General features: G+C 35.9%; 1 protein-coding gene across 13 annotated transcripts in view; it reads right to left on the reverse strand.

The window, feature by feature from the left end:
- Positions 1-22860, reverse strand: part of nrsn1l (neurensin 1-like) — a 220195-nt gene that overhangs the window by 93165 nt on the left and 104170 nt on the right. For 2 of the 13 annotated variants that reach the window (XM_058752873.1, XM_058752866.1), the window contains one exon: positions 16195-16248. The exons of 10 other annotated variants lie outside the window; for them this stretch is intronic. The gene's annotated coding sequence lies outside the window, so the exon portion shown is untranslated. Of the gene's footprint in view, positions 1-12619; positions 12744-16194; positions 16249-22860 lie in introns of all 13 variants that reach the window. One more of the 13 variants, XM_058752867.1, reaches the window with a different exon arrangement.

Raw genomic sequence — 22860 nt, forward strand, 5'->3', positions numbered from 1 at the left:
GTTACATTCCATTGGCGTTCTCTCATATTGAGTGTCCTCAGGCTTTGGATCTGGAGTTACGGGAGATTTGGTGTTGTGTCTGTGTAAATTAATGAATTTTGTGATTAAGTGGTCTCTTCTCCTGATTTGGGAGGGCTTTCCCTGCGTGAGAGAGTGAAAACGTGAGAGAGGTTTCCCTCAGTGCTGATCATGGCCCTGAAAGGAAAAGTTCATTAACTCCTCTCTCACTCTTAACTGTCCCACTGGGTATCAGTGCTCACTTACTGTCGAGCAAGAAAACACAAAAGAGCCATTGAAAGAGAAGAGAGACACAGTGTGTTTGTGAGGCAGAGAGAGAGTGAGAACTGGGTTACTCTGGAGAGACAGAGAGATAAATGAGTTAGGTGAGGGATATTCATCTAAAAATGATTATGAAGACGATCATTTAAAATTTCTTTTTTTTTTTTTTTAATAAAAACTAAATATGAAAGTAGTCCATATGTCTTTATCATTTTGTGAGGAACAAACTCAAATGTAAATCTTATTCACTGATAATCTTCCCCTGCAGTGAGCTGTTGAGTTGGAGTTGAACTCTTGAGTTGTGAATGAATCATAAAAGAAATCTTTTAGTCTAATTCATTAATGAATTATTCAGTCATACTGGCTCAGAAGAGCGATTCATTCACTGATGTGACTCTCTGACTCAGTGATCCGTTTACAGCAGTTCTCAAAATGAACAGCTCACAGAATATTTCCAGTGAATAATGACATTTTTTTTTTTTAAACCTAATACAAAGCTTTTGAATGGATTCATAAGACTTGAAGCATGTTAATAATGCATTTTAATTTTTTGTTTTAACAGACTTGTCTCCATGAACATTCACAAAATATTGTTTTCCACAGCGATAATAGAATAGAATAAAATAGAATACATAATAAATAAAATAATAATAAAAAATAAATAAAACAAATACAGAATGAATGGGTTTGTAATGACATGAGTTTAAATAAATAATGGCAAAATGTAAATTTTTGGGTGAACTATCCCTCTAATATTGAAGTTTTAAATTTCTTGAATACACAGATTACATTCATACAACCTGACAGATACAGTATTACTGAAATAGTGAACAGAAAATTCGCATTTGTTATTTATTGTGATGTGAATTAAAATAATAATAATAAAAAAATAAATATGTATGCAGTATTTTTTTATTGTATGAAAATAATATATACAGTATATATATATATATACACACATATATATACACACAAGTCAAACAGAAAATTTGAGTTCGGGATTGGACTGCCTGTTTACTGAAGAATGGAATATGAGGGAATATTTGAGAGGGATGTTAAAGAACAATTGCTGCTACACAATTTTCACTATTATTGCTATTTAATTTGGTGTCATAGACAGCTTGTAAAAAGTGAGAAAAAAAAAAAAAGACATAAAAAACGTGATTATGAATTTCTGCCATGTTTGTGGCCCCCTGCAGACTTTAAGGGAAGGTTCACCCAAAAATGAAAATTCTTGACAGCTCATGGTAGTCATTGACTTCCACAGCATGGACAATAATTTGGAAGTCAATGGCTAAAGTCAACTGTCTGGTCACCAGCATTCTTCAAAATATCTTCTTTTATGTTCAACAGTAGAAAGAAACATACAGATTTGGATCAAGTGGAGGGTGAGTAAATGATGACAGAATTTTCATTTTTGGATGAATGTCCATATTTATGTATTGTATAAGCTACATGCAGGACGGTTCCAGATGTCAGGATCAATCAGACTGGGCTGCTCTCAATAAACCAATCATGTTGATTCAGTCTCTGGAGAAACCACAAGCACATAATGACTGACAAAACAGGACCAATTCTCCAGGCCAGAGTCTCCGCCTGGCTGTCTCTCAGTTTCTGCGGTGTGCTGTTAAAACGGCCTGCAGGTGGACCCTTGTTTGCATAAACTGTAACGTTTGTGTGTGTGCTGGTATGCAGGAAACCAATTCACTGAGAGCGATGAACTGACCTGACTCTGGTGAGCTATTGTGAAAAAATAACCAGCCCGAGTGAAGATATCAAGTCTGCATATCTGATTGAGGCGCTAGCAGCTCACACACACTCGCTTCATAATATCCCTGACAGCGTCTGATTGGCGTGATGCTTGAATAGGATATCTAAGTATAGTGTAACAGCAAGCATGAGCTCAGTGGCTGTATGGAGAACGCTTGAATGCTTTAGCTGTGCTGTCAGCCTGCATATGTTTCTCTTTAAGCTGAATTCAATCACTCCACCCTGTGTAATGTCCAGCATAGCAGCAGCACAAACTGCTATAAACGCTGTGTGTAATGAATAGTCCTACATTGGCTACAATATGCACAGTGTTGGAATGTAAATGTTGGGTATGATTCATGTGGGGTGTTCAGTGCAACCTACATTATAAGGCAGTTTAAAAGTATTTTATTTTATTTTTTTATTTTAATGGAATGGAAGCTTAGGGCCCCTACAATGACTTCATTATTTTTATGATTTTATGATTTGCTTTCTATTATTATTATTATTATTATTATTATTAAAACATGGTTTGTGCCAAACACAATTAGTTTTATGTTGCATACTGGCTGCAAAGATCATCACACAAATTCAAGAGACATTAAGAAAGCAAACACTTAAGTTACAAATATAACCAAACATTTAGTTTCTTTCTTTCTTTTTAATCAGTGTTATACTTCATTATCAGAGTATTGCATTACAAACACTTGTTTTTTGCAATGGTTTTCTAAATCGGTGTGATTTGTGCATTTTCTGAAATACGACTCAAGTATTTGCAATTAATTTAAACAAGTATTCACACACTCTTCTGCTGTGTGTACAGTACAGCACAGCTTTATGGACAGGTTTCACTTTTCCCAATATGAGGTTTCATTGAGTTGAAATAAACCTGTGCATGTTGAATTATTCTTTATAACTTAAGCAAAGTCTAAGTTAAATCCTTCATCATGTAACTGACAGATACTGTGCAGCTCTGCAAGTGCAGCTGCAAAGTGTTCTGTTAGCGAACATAATCTTCAGATCGTGACGTGTTGGGAAGCTATTAACTGACACAAACCCTGTGTGTGTGTGTGTGTGTGTGTGTGTTAGGGTCGATGTTGTTAAATAACAAGTGTAGTCACGCAAGCTTCATGTTTAAAAGCCTAAGAAAACCTCTTTTGCGTTGATTAAACCCATGATAGTCCTAACAGCTGTACCATTTAGACTCTAATGTAAAACAGTCATGTAAAACAGTTCCAGAGGAAAATGGCAAAACTTTTCCAGGTCACAGACAACCACTAACGCCAAGTCTGACAAAAATATACCATAAAAGCAAATGTTCAGCAGTTAATGCCAGTGTACAGTATGTACACACACGCACATTTGAAAAGGTTGCATTTCATTTATTCATATATAAACACATTTTATTCATGTTTATGGATCACTGTTTTCTTATGTAAATACATAAATGTTTAAAAGTACCACCACACCAAAGTACTTCAAATCAAATGAAAAGAATTTCTTAAGACAAAGTAAAATCAAAGGCAAAGTAAAATGTGAGTGATTTGTCACTGATTTTAACATTTTGGTATATAAATGTAACTCATTTTTCAAACAAGCAGTATAATTAGAATCTTTTTTTTGCTTGTTTTGTTTTAAACACATTTATGGTATGTTTCACCTGTTGACTTTCAGTGTATGGAAACAAGTAGTGTGATTTTTGGGTGTACTGTCCCTTTAAGGCTGACAGGCTGAAGTTCTCAGAGTGTGTAAACAAGCACGATTAAAAGATTTCCAGATGCATGCTCTGTTTTGAAGGAACATATTCAGAACACCAAAAGCTGACATAGCAAGCTTGCGAAAAAGCCTGACTAAAAAATAGAATAAAGGCATGTGAGAAGGATGAAACAGTTTCCTGGCTCATTTGAAAAGGTGCCATTTCATGCCTTGAAAAAGTGTCCAGCACGTCTGCGAAGCACACGCACACTCCACCCTAACATATGCCTGTCACTGAAACTGAGGAGGAAGTTGAAGGGAAAGAGAGAGAGCAAGAGCAAGAGAGAGAGAGACAGAGAAGGAGGGAGGAAGAAGAAAAACGGATTACAGATTGTGTTTAACAGGGCCATGGTGAGGCAGGGAAATGTTCTCCAGATGTGAGACAGTAGGGGTAACAGAGGTTATTGAGAATAAAGAAAAGACCTATACACTTCACAAAGAGTTTAACATTGCACAAAAAGTTGTGGAAATCTTAGTGGCACCTCTGAAGCCCATTACTTTTCCATCACTGATCTGTTCTTCATGCCTTTTCCAAAGTTTTTTTTTCTTTTTCTTTTTTTTTTTTTTTTTGAGAAAACTATAAGCTATTCATAATTTAAAGAAGGTCACCCAGGCAAGCCAATCTTTAAAAAGTAGTTATACAAACTACAAATAAAATGTAGCTAAATACATTAAACCAATTTAAGTGGAGAATATCTTATTACATGTACAACATATTCTAATACTATTTAAACACTCAAAATAAAATAAAATAAAGTCACGTCATTATATATGCATTACGTTCCATTTCGTTTGTTGTTAGGATGAGATATAATTAGCTAAATATTTACTTTATGACATTTGTTTTATGGTAGTAATTTTAACTGAACAACAATAATAAGTAATGCAAACTAGTCAATTTCTCAATTTTGGATTGAAAATACAGGCTTTTTTGTTTATGTGATTTATGTCATTCAAAATTGAAAATTGAAAAAGTGATAAAATGAATCTTGATTAGTAAATCATTTATTATATGTGAGAATGAAGTACAAACAGCACATTTCATTTTTGCATAAACTTGTTTTGCGGTATTGTGATGAAATGCATTGTTGTATTTGGAAAAAAAAATGCATTTGAAAAAGCAGCTTGTAACTGGAAGCACATATTTTGAATTGAGCAGAGCTACAGTGACTCTATGCTGAAAAAAATACAGTTAAGTTAGTAAGTGCTGTTGTCTTTTGCACACTTTTGCAAGCTGCAGGCTTGCTGTCTAATATACAGGTTTTAACCTTCAATATCAGCTGTTTTGTAAAGCCCTAATTACACTGCAACATTCACAAAACATTATGTGCTGCTTAAACTGTTAAGATCACACCGAAATGATCAGGGATCTTGTTACAGATAACCCTCAGCCGCTCTTTGAAGGATTTGAAGTAAATGCAGAGCTGTAGGTGCTAAACACAGTGTCAGAAAGTTGTAGTAAAGATCCACTTTTACAGCTTGGTTTCAATAAAATTATTTTGGGGTGGGTGTATTGAATTCTGAATCTTACAAAATTGTCCCACAGTATAATGAAGCGTTATCTGAAAAGATCGAGGAAAAATGATTCCTCATGATATGACGCCCTCAACTTGGCTGGGAAAGTCTAGCTGGTCCACAGTGTACTATATCACACATTGTATGTGTCACACACACCCCATTATGCACTGCATAATCCTTACAAACACAAACAGCCTATTACGAAAGAATCTGATCTAATTTAAAACTTTATTTTCAGCCGCTTAACACGCAGCTCAGGACTGATTATTATTCATTATGGTAAGTATTCCTGGCCCTGACCCATTCGCGTCTGTTTTCAGTTAGATTATCTCTGTTTGAGAGTGAGACAGTGCACCCCCAACTGCCATTATGTCAGTGCATCAGTGTGTTCTCTCTGTAGCTTCCTGCTGACATGAGGGACTTATCTGACTAACTGTGTGTGTTTGAGATGCTCAACCCTACTGTCAACATGAGGGGCTTATCTAACTGTCCATCTATGGTGCAAACCAGTAAACCACAAACACACACTCACACATGCACTTGCATAAATACCCACAAACATGCAGAGACACGTTCAGATGCCAGACACACATAAACACACACAAATACACACGCTCTCTTTAAAGAACGAGGGAATAAACTTCCTCCCTTAAAAAGTCACAGTGTGCATGCAAAACCACACTCTCTCTGAAAAAAAGGTATGAAACTGTCACTGGGGCAGTTTTAACATACTAAAATTTAATTTTTAAAGTATTAATATGTACCTTTAAGATATTAATATGTACCATTTAAGGATTAAATAAGGTACAAAGATATAGCTTTTAGCACATCTATATGAAGTACCTTTCAGAATGTGTCTATACAGCTAAAACGGGTTTGAAATAAGCAAAGTTGTTTTTCACAAATTAAAAAAAAAAAAAAAAATCAATGCAATATTCATTAGTATTAGTATTACTTAAGGAATCTTGCAGAAAGCTTATCCATCAGCATTCCCATTCATCTCAATTCAATGGTAGTTGCTCGGCTGGAGCAGGACTGCCCTCAAAAATGTTATTTTATATCTGCCATCTTTGCTCATGAGTACAAGTTCTGGGCACATAAGCTTTTGAGAATAATAATAATAATAATAATAATAATAATAATATAAACAAGCAAACCATGAATACATATTTAATTATTTTATTTAATAAAATTAAAATGAATGCCACTATATATTTATATGTTGTTTTTTTTAAACATAGTGTTACAACCCCGGCTCTGGGGAAGCTACAACAAGGACACAAAACAAGTTTACCAAATAAAATAAGGTTTATTAAATAACAAAAAAGAGGGAAAAGAAGGGACTGTGACAAGCCCAGTAACTGCCAAGCTGCACTGTAAAAAGTGATAAGTTGACTTAACTTAAAAAAATTGAGGAAACCCGTTGCCTTAAAATTATTAAGTAAAAAAAAAAAAAAAAAAAAAAAGTTAAGTGAACTTGACAATTCACTTAACTTATTTTTAAAAATTATGATTTAATTATTTTAAGGCAACGGGTTTCCTCATTAAGTTAAGTCAACTTATCACTTTTTACAGTGAGCTGGCTGCAGAATCAGAGAGAGAGTAAGAACATGTGTCCTGGAGTTTTAAATGGTTCCTTTCAGGTGACATCAATTAACCTGTTGATTGCAGGTAAGCTACTGAGTAACTGCAACAAAATACAAGTTAGAATACTCCCACCCTGAAAATGTTGTTATAGGACAACCTAATGCAACACTAACACGTACAATAACATAAACAGACACTTACGACCTTGATAAGGCATCTGCCAACACATTATCCTTTCCATAAATGTGGCAGAATTTAAGACCATTACCTTGCAAAACTCCATCGCATTAATCGCTGGTTGGAATTTCTCATGCAACCTTCCAGTCAATGAAGTATGGCCCACTATATTGAGCCTGTAATGCAGAACCAGATATAGGTAAAGAGGACAGAAGACACACTACATCACTTCATCTTCTCCTGAGCTGCTTTCTCTCTTTGGCCAATTCACAAACCCTACTAAGCCTGAAAATAAAATAAAACAGTGCAAAAGGAGCCAACCATTTCTCCAAACAGGATGTAGGGGAGCTATGGGAATAGACTGGTTAAATTTACCGGTCACCTGACAAACATGACATTATCTGCAATTCTAGGCCACATCTGACCTCACCCCAGGCCAGAAAAAATGCCTTAACACACAATCCAAAGTTTTCCTGGTACACAAGTGGCCAGATAGACAATGATCGTGAGCAAGATACAAAATATCAGATCGATAAACTTCTGGTACCACTGCTTGAAACACACTACTCCAGTCATCCTGATTTGACATTTTTGGATCTGTCCACTTTCTCATCAAAACCCCATCACTAACAAAATAGCCAGAAGCTACATTTGATAATGCTTCATCTGGTACCACATCCTCACATATAGGTGACAAAGGATCTTGCTTTTGCTCAAGTATTAACTGTTCTCAAGATGGAAACATCTTTCCAGACCCTGTGAAGTTCATATCACCTGGGGCCATAAAAGTATCATAGAGTGGAATCTCTGTTCTCTGATTGATTTGAAGGAGGCTTGCCTTCAACATTCCTTTTAGCTGACATGGCACGAGTCGTAACACAAACAGGGATTGTCTCTGGATATGCCAATTCAAGCTCATCTGGGCTGTCTGGCTTGCAGGGAGTAGAAGTTACTTCAGGAACTGCTTGCACTCTACCAGCAGCTAAATTGTTCCCCATACAATTTCTCAAATACAAATTATTAAAACAAGTGAAGTCAAAAGCATTTTTGAAGTTGATGGTAATATATTTAATTACATATAATATGCATCAATATTTAATATTAAAGAGTTACAATTATTACATACTACAGCAGAGAAACAACTAAGTAAATACAATAAAAATTATATAAACAATGGAATATCATATAAAGAACATTCACATATAAATATAAGTGTAACTTATTTTTTAAAATAAATATGCTGCAGTGCTGCTTTCAAAATGTAAGATTTGTGAATGAAATATTTTAACATAATTAAACAATATAATACAAAGTTTACACTTTTGTCTTCCTAGAGTACTCCAAATTCTTATAACCAGCCATCCTTGTCCGTCACTATTTCATTCTTTATCATTTTATTATTTTCGAATGAACTTGTACTGTATAAAGTGCCATATGAATTGAATTACTGAATTATTCAAATCCAAGATATTTCACCGAGGGAACATCACTGCTCTCAAGTCTGCTCTCTGCAGCAGATGTACGCAGGGGCCAGTAATTCGTTCACTACTATGTGTCCTTATTTCTAAAAATAGCGGTGCTGGTCTGCACAGCATTAGCTCTGTGAGTAGGGTCAATGCAGCACTTGTGGCTTTGACTGCAACCAGCCCTGATTGCAGCGGCACATCAGATATCCGGATCCCAGAAGACCGCTTTTTCTTTTTTAGTCTCTGATTCGGTCTGCTGGGTGATTATAACATTTCAAAAGGTCAGAGGTCATCCAATCGTGCTCTAGGTTTGAGATGGCTTCAAGAGGGAACCGTTATTTGGTTTCCTTCTGACAAACGAGGACAAACTATCCACGGTTTTAAAAGGTCATCTGAGCTCTGTGTACTATGGTAATGATTATGGAGCACTTCCAAGAAAACTCGGTGACCTCTTCAAATGTAATTTAGGGCAATGCATATACTTCAAAAGTTAAATACGACGCAGCATACACTTCAAATCCCCGCGGCAGAGCTTCGACATGTTTCCAGCCGTTAAATCAGCAGTAAGTATTATTGATGTGCACTTTTCAGCAGTACTGTTTAAAATTCCTGTAAAAGCAGACCGGTCTCGGAGCACATTCATTCAAACAATGCTTCCATCTTCACCCAGTGTGAAAGAAGTTCATCACCGCGGGGCGAGAGCTTTAGTACTTATCAGGTCAGTACTACTTAAGCCATGCGTACAGACCGCATACAAATCAGTCATTTCCATTCATTAGCTCATGCTAAGAGTGGGCAAAGCTCCATAATTATTTGATTGAACTGTCTGGGCCAGTCGGCATTGTACCTGAGAGTCTCTGCCCAAATGCCTGATGCCTCCGGAGGGTTGCAGACAGGCTGTGCGGCTCTGATAACATAAGAGCCAGTCAATAAAACTACAGTAGGGATCCAAAAAAAATAAGTGCATGACATTTTGCCCCGACTTAAAAAGCATGGAGCATGCAATTTGGCAAGGAAATCTGGTTGGCTTCTTTTTGCAAGAAAATCTCTGGGAAAGGACTTTTGAATTAGATAAGAAAGACATGAGGAGGCAATTTCAAGAGATGTCAGCCAAAATGCACCTCTCCAAAAGGCAGTACTTTAGCCATGCTCAGAAATCCTCCTTACTGGGTCATATACATGGGCCAAGTGTGTCTCTGCAGGGTATATGGGGTTTTGGAATTCAGGCTTCATGAAACATTTTCCAGACGGTGAGTTTTGAGCGCTCCGAACGCGCTCAGCTGAGGATTAGATCTCGCAAATAATCATATAGAAGTCGACCTTGCTACGTCAAGTCTTATGCAACAGCATTGAATGCATTACATATGTTACAGTCACCCTTTGAAAAGTATGTCAGAACTGCAGTGTTGTGGATTAGGCCTGTGCAAGATGCAAATGTAGTGACTGTTTTGGCTTTTTTCTCCAATTTGGTAGTTTTATTTACATGTACAGTTTTATTCATGCTCTGAAGGCTTTTTCAGGGTTTGTTCATACATTACTGGTGATTTTGTTCCCTGTCTTTTGACAGTATTCTAATTTATGGAGTGGTAAGTAATATCCAAAATCCCCTCAGTAAAAACCTTTGATTAATATGTCAACAAAAAAGAAACAAGAATTTTGAACCTGCCTTTAACCAGTGTTTAGATGTCTGTTCTGGAAATATATGCACATCAGTGCATGTTTAATTAGATAATTACTTATTTGCATATTGAAACATAACATTTCAGGAGGAAAAAAAAATGTTTGAAAGTCCTAAATAAATTGGTGTATGGTCATATATATTTATATTTATTTATTTCCCTATTCACTTGGGTGTGATTTATGACTGACAGTCACTTAAAAAAAATAAAAATAAATTACACGATATGCAAATTAAATCAAATTAATTACAATTATTCACAAATTTGCTTAAAAAACAAGTCAATAACTGAATAGGCATAACAAAACATGGCTTATTTGAGATATATTATCAATATATGCCACTTTTTAAACTGATTGTATTAAACTTGACACTTAACTTCGATTGCTATAGCAAATTTTCTTCTACAGATGACTTTAAGTTTAATTGTTTAATCAATACTAATAGGGTTTTCTAGGATGATCTTATAAAGGTCTCCAGTTATTGTCTACACATGCTCTGTATGGTCTGGCCTCCAGCAAAAGATCACTGGAGATCTGCTCTGGTTTGTTTTAACAGCATGTCAAAACTCACTGGAGCCTTTATTGCAGAAATAATGATAAGTAACCAAATTATGAAGTAATTTTGGAGTTTTAAAACCAAATACATTTACTGTAATATCCCTTCTTCTTCCACTTGCAGTAACACACAGAGGGGAAAAGTATTAAAAAAATATTAGGAGTCTTCAGTAAACATGAAAAAATTGTTTTCATTTCATAACTCCTTCCAGGTAGACTAATTTACATATTGGTACACATAACGTCTGTGCCAAACTGACCCGAGCAGGAGGAGTTCAACGCTGGGGCTTCGGAGAGACACACAGATTATTAATGGATGAAGGTCAAGTCACTTTAATGAATGGCTAAAGTCATCAGCGACACAGGGAATACCAGGAGCCAGAGAAATGACCCTTATCTAAAGTTATGATGCAATTGGGTGAAATTGCTTCTTTAAAAAAACAGGAGCAGAGTTGCTCCCACGACTACAGTAAACTCTCAGAAATTAGAGGAAGATTAATGACCATAACCAACCAGACAGAAAACACAAGAGGAAAAAAAAAAAAAAAAAAAGAAGAAAAAATAGAGAAAGAGGAAGTTTACAGAAAACTTTCTGTGCATGTATGTAAGAAACAAGAACAAGAGTCTGTGAACTAAATCATACAGTGCACATGGCAAACATGTAGGACACCACATGCAAATGTCATGTCTTGCCTCTAGACATATAAAAAGAGTCACGCAAAGCCAAATGTGATGAAATAATCGTTAATTTCTTCGGTCATACTTTATATATACTGCACATCTGTGTAAAACACAGTGACAATTTTATGTATCAGTGAGCTATAAAAGTGACACTATGCCCAATGGGCACAACATGATTTACCCAAGTAGGAAATGATCTCAGATGAACATCCTTAGTCCTGTACCAATGTCCTTATCAAACAATCACAGCCCTAAACTTATTCCAATGCAAATTCCAGTGTCCCAAATACATAAGGCCCTTAGAAGCACCTCATAACAAAGTTTTTAAAAAACTGATTCAGCTGAAGGTTGTTTGACTTAAACTGATAATAACCAGTCTGATCACCACTAATTTAATATTAAAACCCATTGCTTTAGGTCAAACAATCTAGAGTATATAGTGAATGGGATGGTAAACACCTAAATGAATTGTGAGGAATAAAATGTATAATTATTACATTAGAAATGTAAATAAATAAATAAAGTAGGTAGGTAAGCATGTATGTTACTGATTTTACATCCCAAAATCAGAGGACAAAGTAAGGTTGAAAAGAATGCTGTTGAAGCCCCTAAATGCAGCCCTAAACCCAACGCTGCAATCTGGCTGTCTGATATGCATGCTATTCCAGGATGTATGCTCTGTACATAAGTATTATTATGTATATAAGTGTAATACATACTGTACATAAGTAATACATAAATATTATTTTTTTAGCCTACACTCCCAATATCAACAATTGTTTTTTTTTTTTTTGTAAAATAAAGAAAACAAATTGGGTGCGCTTTCTGCATTCTCAGTCTCCGTGAATATCTTCCTGAAACCAGTCACTAAAATGAACGAAAATGACATGAGAAATACAGTAGGCTATATCTAAAGAAAGCTTGAAGTGGCTATTATTAAATGAAGTAATGTCGAAAAATGTAAATCACATTAAGCATGCCATTGCTTGTTAATGTAAACAGAAGTGATAATTTAATTAGGTGTGTAGAAAAATTTAAATGGAAGATGGAAACGTGAAGCCAGTGAAGAAACAAGCAACTGTGAAATTAAAACAGAAAGATAAAGATGGCCAGAATGTTGAAGATCAAAGGAACAGTTCACACAGCAATGACAATGAGGAAAATTTACTCACCCTCGGGTCATCTAAGATGTAGATGAGTTTGTTTCTTCATCAGAACAGAAATTAGCATTACATCACTTGCTCACAATGGATCCTCTGCAGTGAATGGGTGCCGTCAGGATGAGAGTCCAAACAGCTGATAAAAACATCACAATAATCCACAAGAAAGACTCCAGTTCATTAATTAACATCTTGTGAAGCGAAAAGCTGTGTGTCTGCAATAACCAAATCCATCAAGGCGTTTTAACTTTAAACCATAATTTCTTACCAAAACACCGGTCCTCTATCCATAATAACGCTTCCTTCAGTGTAAAAGTCCCCTTGCTGTCCTCTCACATCAAAATCCAACGACATATTTGTTTACACCTGTCTTAGACTGTTGTAGGTTGTAAACAGTACTTGATCTGTACATATTTCTCTCCTGATTCACTGCAGAAAGCAATATTATGGACAAAGCACTTGTATTTTAGCTTAAAGCAATGGTTTGAAGTTAAAAACGTCATGAGTTTATTAAAAACACACAGTTTGTGAAATTCTTGCATTACTTGTGGATTATTGTGACGCTTTTATCAACTGTTTGGATTCTCATTCTGACGGCACCCATTGCAAGTGATGCAATGCTAAATTTCTCTTTATCTGTTCTGATGAAGAAACTAAATAATCTACATCTTGGATGGCCCAAGGGTGACTAAAATTTCAGCAAATTTTAATTTGTTTGTGTGAACTATTCCTTTAATAAATGAGTGACTACATATTCTGTTCAGTCTTGTTTCTTTTCTTTGATCTTGGCTCCATCAAAAAACACCTGAATGAGGTTTAAACTATTATTAGTATTTACTTTTCCCAATACGGTGTGGATGACACTGCTGTTTTGTCTTCCGTTTGTGGTTTAACTGTGGTCAGGGGATTGAAGCTGAGTGAGCGGTTCGTGTGAATGTGCACTGAAACACGGCCTTGACTGATGCAGACAGTGACAGTGGCAGATTTACTCTGGGTGACGGGGGTCAGTAGGTTTGAAGCTAACACAAGTGGCAAGTCAAACTAGGTCAAAATGAAAGCCCTTAATGCACACACACACGCGCACGCGCTCAAACAGCGTGTTGTGTCTGCACATTTGACAGACATGTGGGTAAAGCGAGGTCATCCATCCAGGGATTGAATTGAGCTCAGATAGAAAACAACACTTAATAGTGACCACATAAAAACACATTTTACCCTGCGCTACACAGGTTGTGAAAGACCAACTGGGGATATCAGATAGCGCAAACTCACAAACTTTCCAAAACATTACTAATATTATTATTATATTTCTAAACCTGTATGTTAGCATTTAGTTTTAAAATGAATTTTGCACAAGCTGATATTTGCTCTATGATCAAATGTTAACTCCCGGTGAGGAATGGGAGGTGTGTGTTTTGAATCCAGTCTCGTAGAGCATTCATCTTTAAAGAAAGCCAAACATTGACTGAGGTATCGGATTGGACATGCATCTGGTCCATCTACCTCCCAGCGAGGCCTAGGGCAAGGTGAACACATCCCCTCTCATTACATCTCCACATCAAAACAGCAATGCTCAACTTCTCATTAATCATTCAGTTACTCAGGGTCAAGACATTTCTACATGGAGAGTAGATCTACTTTATTAGCTTGTACAGGCCGTATGGGCACCAATTCCAGTGGGTATAATCAACGAGAAGCTGAAAATGAGTGACAGACAGTTTGGTAACAAAATGGGATTGTGTTTAATATGGAAGCCCTACAAAAAATAAGTAGATAAAAAAAAGGTAATTGAGACTTTAGCGCATTTTGGCACATTATTTCACAGAACTGCTGCTTTATATCGCCCAACTTTGTTTTGCATAATTGCAACTTTACAATTCACAACGTGACTTCATACCTAACAATTGTGACTGTTTCTTGTAATTGTGTAGCTTAGTAATACCAAACTCTGCTACTTCGCTTTGCTTCGTAGACAGAGTCTGGAAGGCCATAATTGACAAGTGTTTACTTTCTCGTGGGCGGGCGCTTGTCTGAAGTTTAAAATCATTGGTGTACCCGTAAGCCAATCACATAACGGTTGGTAATGACATATGTTATTCGCCGGCTCGGCCGCCTCGAGCTTCCGCTGTAAACACAGGTATGCGGCAAAAACAAAACCATCGAGCGAAATACCGGAGTGAAGATGGCTGTGAACGACTTTTGCAGATTATGTGAAGTAAATCTACGCATCCACAATTATCGCCTTGCCGCACTTTGTCCTCCCCAGTTTCTCGCTGACGATCGGTAACAGTTGATAAATTAAACTTTTCCCAAAACCTGTCGGGAGTAGGGCCACAACATCACCTCCATTCAAAATGTGAACCAAACACTCTTCTTGTTCGGGCTTCAGTTGGCAAATCCCGGGAATATTCTCCACAACAGAGCGAATAGCATCCCGTGTCTCCATGTCCGCTGTCGTTTTAGATTTCCCTCAGCTAAACTGCAATCTTAAATTCGGCGCTTAGCGTCTACGTCACGGCTCTCAGCCCGCCCTCTGTTCATTGGTTGGCCGACTGCTGCGGAGCCGGAGATAAACTGGGAGATGGTTTGCTATATCAGACTGAGTACAGAAGCAAAATGAAATTGAGCGGAAGTACGAAGTCCGATGTAGTCGGGCTAGTAATTGTGACTCTTTACCTTGAAATGTGACTTTGCTTTTCACAGTTGCAGCTTTGTTTCTCATACTTGTGACCATTTCACACAATGCAACTTTATATTTATAATAATTGTGACTTCATATCTTGCGGTGTGACTTTATTTCTCTTTATTAATGCCGACTTTACATCTCACGATTTCAGTTTTCTCTTTTCTTTCTAGTAATTGTGACTATGTATGGGAATGATTTTATATTGCACAATTGAGACTTGATATCTCACAATTATGATTTTAATACTCATAATCGCAACTTTTCTCACAATTGTGGCTTTGTATCTCATAATTGTGACTTAATGTCTCACAATGTGACTATATTTCACAACTGAAACTTTGTCTCACAGTGTGACATTATACCTTGTAATTTTAAATTTACAATTTACAATGTGACTTTACATCTCACAATTGTGAATTTAAACCACACAAATGAGATAAATGAGTCTTAGTTGCTACTTCATATCTCGCAATGTGACTTTGTTACTCCTCCTAATTGCAAATATATATGCACAAATGCAACTTTATATCTCGCATTGTGGCTTAATATCTCAAAATTGTGATTTTATAATTTAGACATTGTGCCTTTATTTTTCATTTTAAACTATCTCACTATTTCATTCAGAGAATGAAACTGACTTTTTATATAAGGATAACAGTGTATGAAAATGTGTCAGGAACCTAATTAAACAGCAAAATGTCTTGAAACAAGCAGCTGATTTTTTACAACATACAGAATCACTGTCAGAACCATCACGTTAAAAAGCGTTAACCATTATCTATACATTGTGTAGCGCTCACATATAGATGAATAGTAGGCCATGGCAGGAGAACTCAATGAGAGCAGACAATGGGGTGGCACACAACCATTTGTCTAGATGAACATTATAACCACCGCTCACCTTTTTTTCCATCAGGATAACTCAGTCCCTGTAGAGTAAGCCTTTTCCCCTCATCTAGAGACAAACAAAAGAAAGTCATTGAGGCTTTTGTGGAGCGGGCGGCTAATGAGCACGTTCCCCATTGTGAGCATCTGGGCTGCGCGCTGTACATCTCCAACTAAACGCATGGATCGTTTGACACAATCAGAACCAGCCATGCGTCAATTAATGCATAATTATGCCTAAATAAATGGAACGAGAAGGAGAGGGGAAAAATAGATTTATTACAGATGGGTTTATGAACGATAAACAAAGCAATCGATCAATATGGGGGTGGCTGGAGAGACTGCAACATGTTATTCAAATGCGTGGTAATAATTCCTTTTGTCTTATATGCTTAACCCTAGCAGCGCATGCCAGACGGTGAAAACACCAGAAGAAGGCAGCTTTCTTTGGTGCGGAAATGATTAACGTTAAAATGTACTACTGCAGCATGTTGATGAATGTTTGAATTTTAGTCGATTGCTTTCTCAAAACATAATTTCATACAATGAAAAATAGAATGAGTTGCCAAAATCAGCAGGTACTCCATGTCTGCTTGGTCAATTTTAGTAGCGGTAATAATGCATGCAGGGTTGGATCATGGTCTTGTGAGGCTCCTGGGCATCTCATCTTTGGAGACCCCCCCAGTGGCACACACATTATCATACTTTAAGAGACAAGGTTAAGAAATTATAAAATGTGTGGTTTGATAGGCTAAAATTACATGACTAAAAATAGTAGCCAGGGGGCCCTATCTTGTGCTGCATGCTGAGGGGCCCGGGGGCCCTAGTGGTGCTTTATGTTCCAAGGGCCCAGTTTCCTTTGGAAATCTGGCCATGAGGCTTTGGTGGTCCCTGATTGTCTGAGGCCTCGGGGCACTGGTCCCATAGGTTTGGTCCATAATACAGCTCTGAATTCAGACTAAAATGGTAGGCCACGAGTGAGATCAGGAAGATCACTGAAGTTTTTTCATTGTGACTCTTCTCTTGTGATTTTACAGTTACAGTTGGCAAAAAATACTTTTTTTTGTTATTAAAAACAAATAAGCAGGCCCAATCCAGGTGACAAAAAGTAACGCAAAAGTAATGTAATGCATTACTTTACATAAAAAGTAACTAAGTAACACAATAACACAGTAACACATGGCAAGTTAGCATGAGAGCACAATTCCAAAACAGCGCAAATGGGCATGGAAATTTCTTCAGGTGATTTACTGACAACGCGCAAATGAAAGAACACAGACGCATCTCATTTACATATTGACCAACACAATATACCAAGCACAGCGCAAATTAGCGTAGTCGCAAATAAGTAGAGCCAATGCTTATCAGATGTGGGCGATCCATTTATGACACAGGCGCAAAATAGTTTAAGACATGCCTTTTTTGGACATTAAATAATGCCGCAAATACCAGTAATTTGACGAGCACAAACGTTCATTCATTTTAGCACACTCATTTTAATCCTCTCCTCCCATAAATTTTGCATCTGAAAGGGAAACTCCTACAAATGCATATTCAGCAAGGTCAGGCGCAAAAATAACTGTTTCCACATGTGTGCAAAAACGTTTTGGATTCATAGTCTCCTTAAAATAGTGACTTGTGAATGTACAACAGCACGAATTAACAAGGCTAAACCCAGTACCATTGATGCATGGCAATGTTTCTCTTCCAACATTTTGGACTATATAAAGGAATGATCATATAAAGTGGTTTGTTTGTTTATTTTTATTTTTTTCTCTCTTCTTTTCAGATTGTAAAATTATTTTAAATTAATTTTTCACTGCGCGTCTTTAGTAAATCCTGACAGTACTATTTTAAAGCCAAAAGATGGTTTGCGCTTGTGCAAGCTGTTAGTAAATCTGGCCATTAGTTACTTTTATATGGATTAACACAATAATGTAATGCATTACTTTTAAAAGTAACTTTCCCCAACACTGACTATAAGTATATCCAACCTTGCTTGGTCACATACAGTACACTCACTTTTTAAGCATTATGAATTATATAGCCAATTTTGCCTGTGATTGTTTAGACATCATCACAATGTAAACTATCACCGCACAGCTCTCTATATAAAGTTGCATATGTGACCCTGGACCACAAAACCAGTCTTAAGTCGATGGGGTATATGTGTAGCAATAGCCAACAATACATTGTATGGGTCAAAATGATTGATTTTTCTTTTATGCCAAAAATCATTAGGGCATTAAGTAAATGTGTTCCTTTAAGATATTTTGTAAATTTCCTACTGTAAATATATCAAAAGTAAATTTTTGATTAGTAATATGCATTGCTAAGAACTTAATTTGGACAACTTTAAAGGCGATTTTCTCAATATTTAGATTTTTTTGCACCCTCAGATTCCAGATTTTCAAATAGTTGTATCTCGGCCAAATGTTGTCCGATCCTAACAAACATGCATACATCAATGAAAAGCTCATTTATTCAGCTTTCAGATGATGTATAAATCTCAATTTTGAAAAATTGACACTTAAGACTGGTTTTGTGGTCTAGGGTCACATATTAATTAAATAACATACAAACACATTTTAGTGTTTATATTTTATAATGAATTATCTCCTTGTGGATCCTGCAGTTCACATTTACAGCTCTGTGTGTTTGCAGGGTAAAAACATGGTTCGATTTTTGCATTGGTCTGAACAAAAACAACCCAATGTTCCTGCAATACTGGAGGCTGCAGTTCTAGGACTGCATAGGACCCTATTTTTTGGGACAGCACCATCTATTCCAGAGGAGACCTGATTCAAACATACAAACAGCACATCAGACGTGAAGCGCTGCAGCTAATTAACTGAAGTCTCGCACAGACACAAGTCTTCTTTCCAAGAAAACTGAATTTTAAACCAGAATATATTGAATACTGAAATAAATTAGGTTAAATATTTCAAGAGGGTTACCAACGGGTATGTTTAGAGTTAGGAGTTGGTTAGGACAATAATTAAGTGTATACAATTAAATAACTACATAATTCCTTAAAAATAATAATATACAGAATTGAATACCAAGTGCTATAAAATAGTATGAGTCACTAATATTCAGTAATTTAGCAGATGCTTTTATCCAAAGCGACTTATAAATGAGGACAATGGAAGCAATCAAAATCAACAAAAGAGCAATGATATGCAAGTGCTATAACAAGTCTCATTTAGCCTAACGCAGCACATGTAGCAATATTTTTTTTTAAATTATATAATAAACAAAAAGAAAGCATAGAATAGAAAAAGAATAGAGCAAGCTAGTGTTAGAGGCCTTTTTTTTTTTTTGCTTTTGTTAATTTTATAATAAATAAAAAGAAAACAATACAAAAAGATTAGAAAAGCTAGTGTTAGTTTTTTTTAAGTTTTTTTTAAAGAATAGAATTAGAATAGAGAGAGGTGTGACGTTCTTCATTCTCTCTTACATTCTTTTTGGCTCATTAAAAATTAATCTTGCTGCCATGTTCTGGATTAATTGTAAAGGTTTGATAGAACTGGCTGGAAGACCTGACACAATACATACATGCAAAATATAAATAAATAAAATCAAATAATTAAAAAACAAACAAACAAACAAAAAAACTATAGGGTCCTAGAAATCCAGTTCTGAAACTACAGCCTCCGGCTACTCACAACAACAAGTATAGGTCTCTGCAGCAAAGTAATGGGAGTTACCAGATCGGGGCGTTTTTTGACCATGTTACTCGATTGGCTGACGTCATAGTGACGGTAGGTTTAGGGGTGGGGTTAGGTCAGGGGGATCATTTTGATTGCATGATTTAGAAACACCCAGCAGCTTGAAAATGCCTAGCAATTCAGAAACACCCACTTTTGCTCTGCAGAGACCTCAATCTCCACAACAACGGCCCTATTGAACATGCAGATTCATTCTCTGCCAGCAGGAGGCGCTTTGGAACGGTTTCCCCGGTAACGCAGAACACAAAGCAGCGCAGCACCAGACTTTGAAACTTGCAGCGCTCATATTTTATTTATAGCCTTTTGAAGTTTAATCGTCACATTAAGCTGTATCACGATTCTGGTCTGTACCCAAATTTAAGACCTCTTGAAATCATAATTAAGACAATTTAAGACCTTTTAAGACTTTTTAAGGACCCGTGGGAACCCTCATATATATCTAATATATCTGCATAAATAAAGCACAATCATGTAAAGCGATTACAGACTATATAGCATATTTCAAATACTAAATTTATTTAGTTATTTATTGTCAAAGTGTAACTATAAAGTTGGATATATATGTATGTCCAATGACATCCACATACATACAGTACACTCACATAGGGTGATATATAATATATAGCATATCTTAACTGCTTTATTGCTTAATCATTGCAAAATGTAACCATATTAATCATCCAGCTCTAATCTGCTAAATACAAGTATAAGGCATGAAGATATTAAGATATTATAAACATCAACATCATGACGTTCTGTAAAAATGCTTTAAAACTATGTGCATTGTGAAAAGCAATATAGAAATACATTTGACTTGACTAGCATTGGTAAGAATTTTGCAAGTTCAAGTCTATTTTGCATAGTTTCACGATTATGCTTACCCGTCTTCTGCCCATTATGTTCGGTCATATCAATAAACAACACAAATAATAAATAAAGTAATGTCCTCAAATGAAAGCATAATCATAACCACAGAAATATAAAGGTGGTGCTAAAAAGTGGCAACACATAAAAAAAGTTATACATTGTTGATAAAAATGTGTTCTTTTTTTTCTGGAAGGGTTGGAAGCGCAATTTTCAAAAGTGTCTAAAAAACTAAATAGTAAACAATATATATATTTATATATATATATATATAAAAAATATATTTTAATTTATATATACATACTAATATATATTCATATATTATTATTAATAATTATATATACATACATGACAACTGTATGTTTTTGCAGATTATGAGTTCACAAATATGAAGAGACTCTGTACCCTCAGCTCCACTATTTCCTGTGGCCTTTTTGGAGTGTGTTGGGTTGGGTAAACACACGCTTGGCAAACTTGTCAGCTGTCAAAGGTACTTCCCAGCTACAAGCTCTTACTTTTGCATCATTGGTTACAGGAGTCGTCTCTTAATTTGTTAATGCACACACTTTACCTCCATCCCAACTAGCAGGTCATTCATTCACTCCATCCTGTGAGAGAGGATCTTAACATTTCACCACCTGAACCATAAATCATATTAATAGGCTTAAATGGCCTATGAATCCACTGCTGGATGCTCTTTATAAAAGCAGCTTTCACCATTGCTTAAACTGTCAGAATCCAGACAGGTATTACAAGTGGAGGTGGCCATACAGAACAAGCCAGTTGGGTACCACTCGATTTCAACTAGCTTGCATCACATTCTAGTCAATGTGGCCCCTCCTCAGACCTTCTAGTCCATAGAAACAGTATAAGCACTTCATTTTTTTTTTTTCAGTTTATGGGCTTTTTATCACAGCCAGGGTCATTTAGTTCATTCTGAGCAAAATTGTTCAGTTATTTCTAGTGATTCAATCAATCAGTTTTCCTGTATTTTTGAGCTGAGGTTTTAACATGCATTGCACACAAGCAGTGGACCAGAAATTGCCTCCTGCTAATGAGATGTGAAAGCCAATTCTGAACTAATTTACTAAAATCAACCGTGGCAGGTTTGGAAACACAATAAACGACATGAGAAATGTTCCTAGTAGGATGTCACAATACTAAAATTTCAGTACCAACACCAGTGAAATTTGACAATATTTTATCCCAAATTCGATGCCACTACATAAGCATGCTAGCGAACACACTGCATTATTTAAAGAGCTGAAAATGAATAAATATTAACAAATTAAATATATACAAGGGCATGAATATTTAGAGGTTATTTGTTAATGATAATTTTCAAAGTAATTAAGTAAACAGTCAGTAATAATGAGCAAAATAAGTTAATAAGCCAAAATGTTTTTTTTTTTCTTCTCCTGTTTATATTGGCATTGCAATATTAATAACATAGCAGACAGCAGTACTTCTACTGGTATTAATTTGCACCACTAGGCCTAATGCACAGATCCAATAATTTGACAGAAATTCCATTTTTGTGTACTGCCTGTTTACATTTCCATAGACAAAATGAGTGTGTTTGCATTAATATCTCACCAAGATGAGCATTTTGACCAATATGGGCATTTGTGTGTGCATACACATGGAAGCACTGAGCAGCAGCCATCTGTCAGTCAAACTGAGTTACCAATATTGGTCTTTTTTATTTTATTTTATTTTTTTGGCTTGGTATGATTGATGGAAGTTCTTAAATCTCATTTCTCAAAGGTCTCAATAATTCAAAAAAAAAGGAGAGAAAAAAAAAGAGTAAATAAATACTGATATTGCATTAATACTAGTGATGATATTGTAAATAATCCAGAGCCAGTAACTGATCTGGATGAAACCCAACTTATTAAGTGGCAGTATTGCACCTTAACACTGGATGAAGATGACAACGCAGTGTGTAGCTACTACTGCCACACAAAATCATGACTGAAAAGATTAGTCTAATAAGTATTTATACATGACGGTATTTGTTATGCTAATTTATACTGGATTTCATGTACTGATTAAAAAAATAATTAATTAATTAAAATTCTAATATA

Source organism: Onychostoma macrolepis, chromosome 19, assembly GCF_012432095.1.
Source record: "Onychostoma macrolepis isolate SWU-2019 chromosome 19, ASM1243209v1, whole genome shotgun sequence".
In the NCBI taxonomy this organism is placed as follows: domain Eukaryota; kingdom Metazoa; phylum Chordata; class Actinopteri; order Cypriniformes; family Cyprinidae; genus Onychostoma; species Onychostoma macrolepis.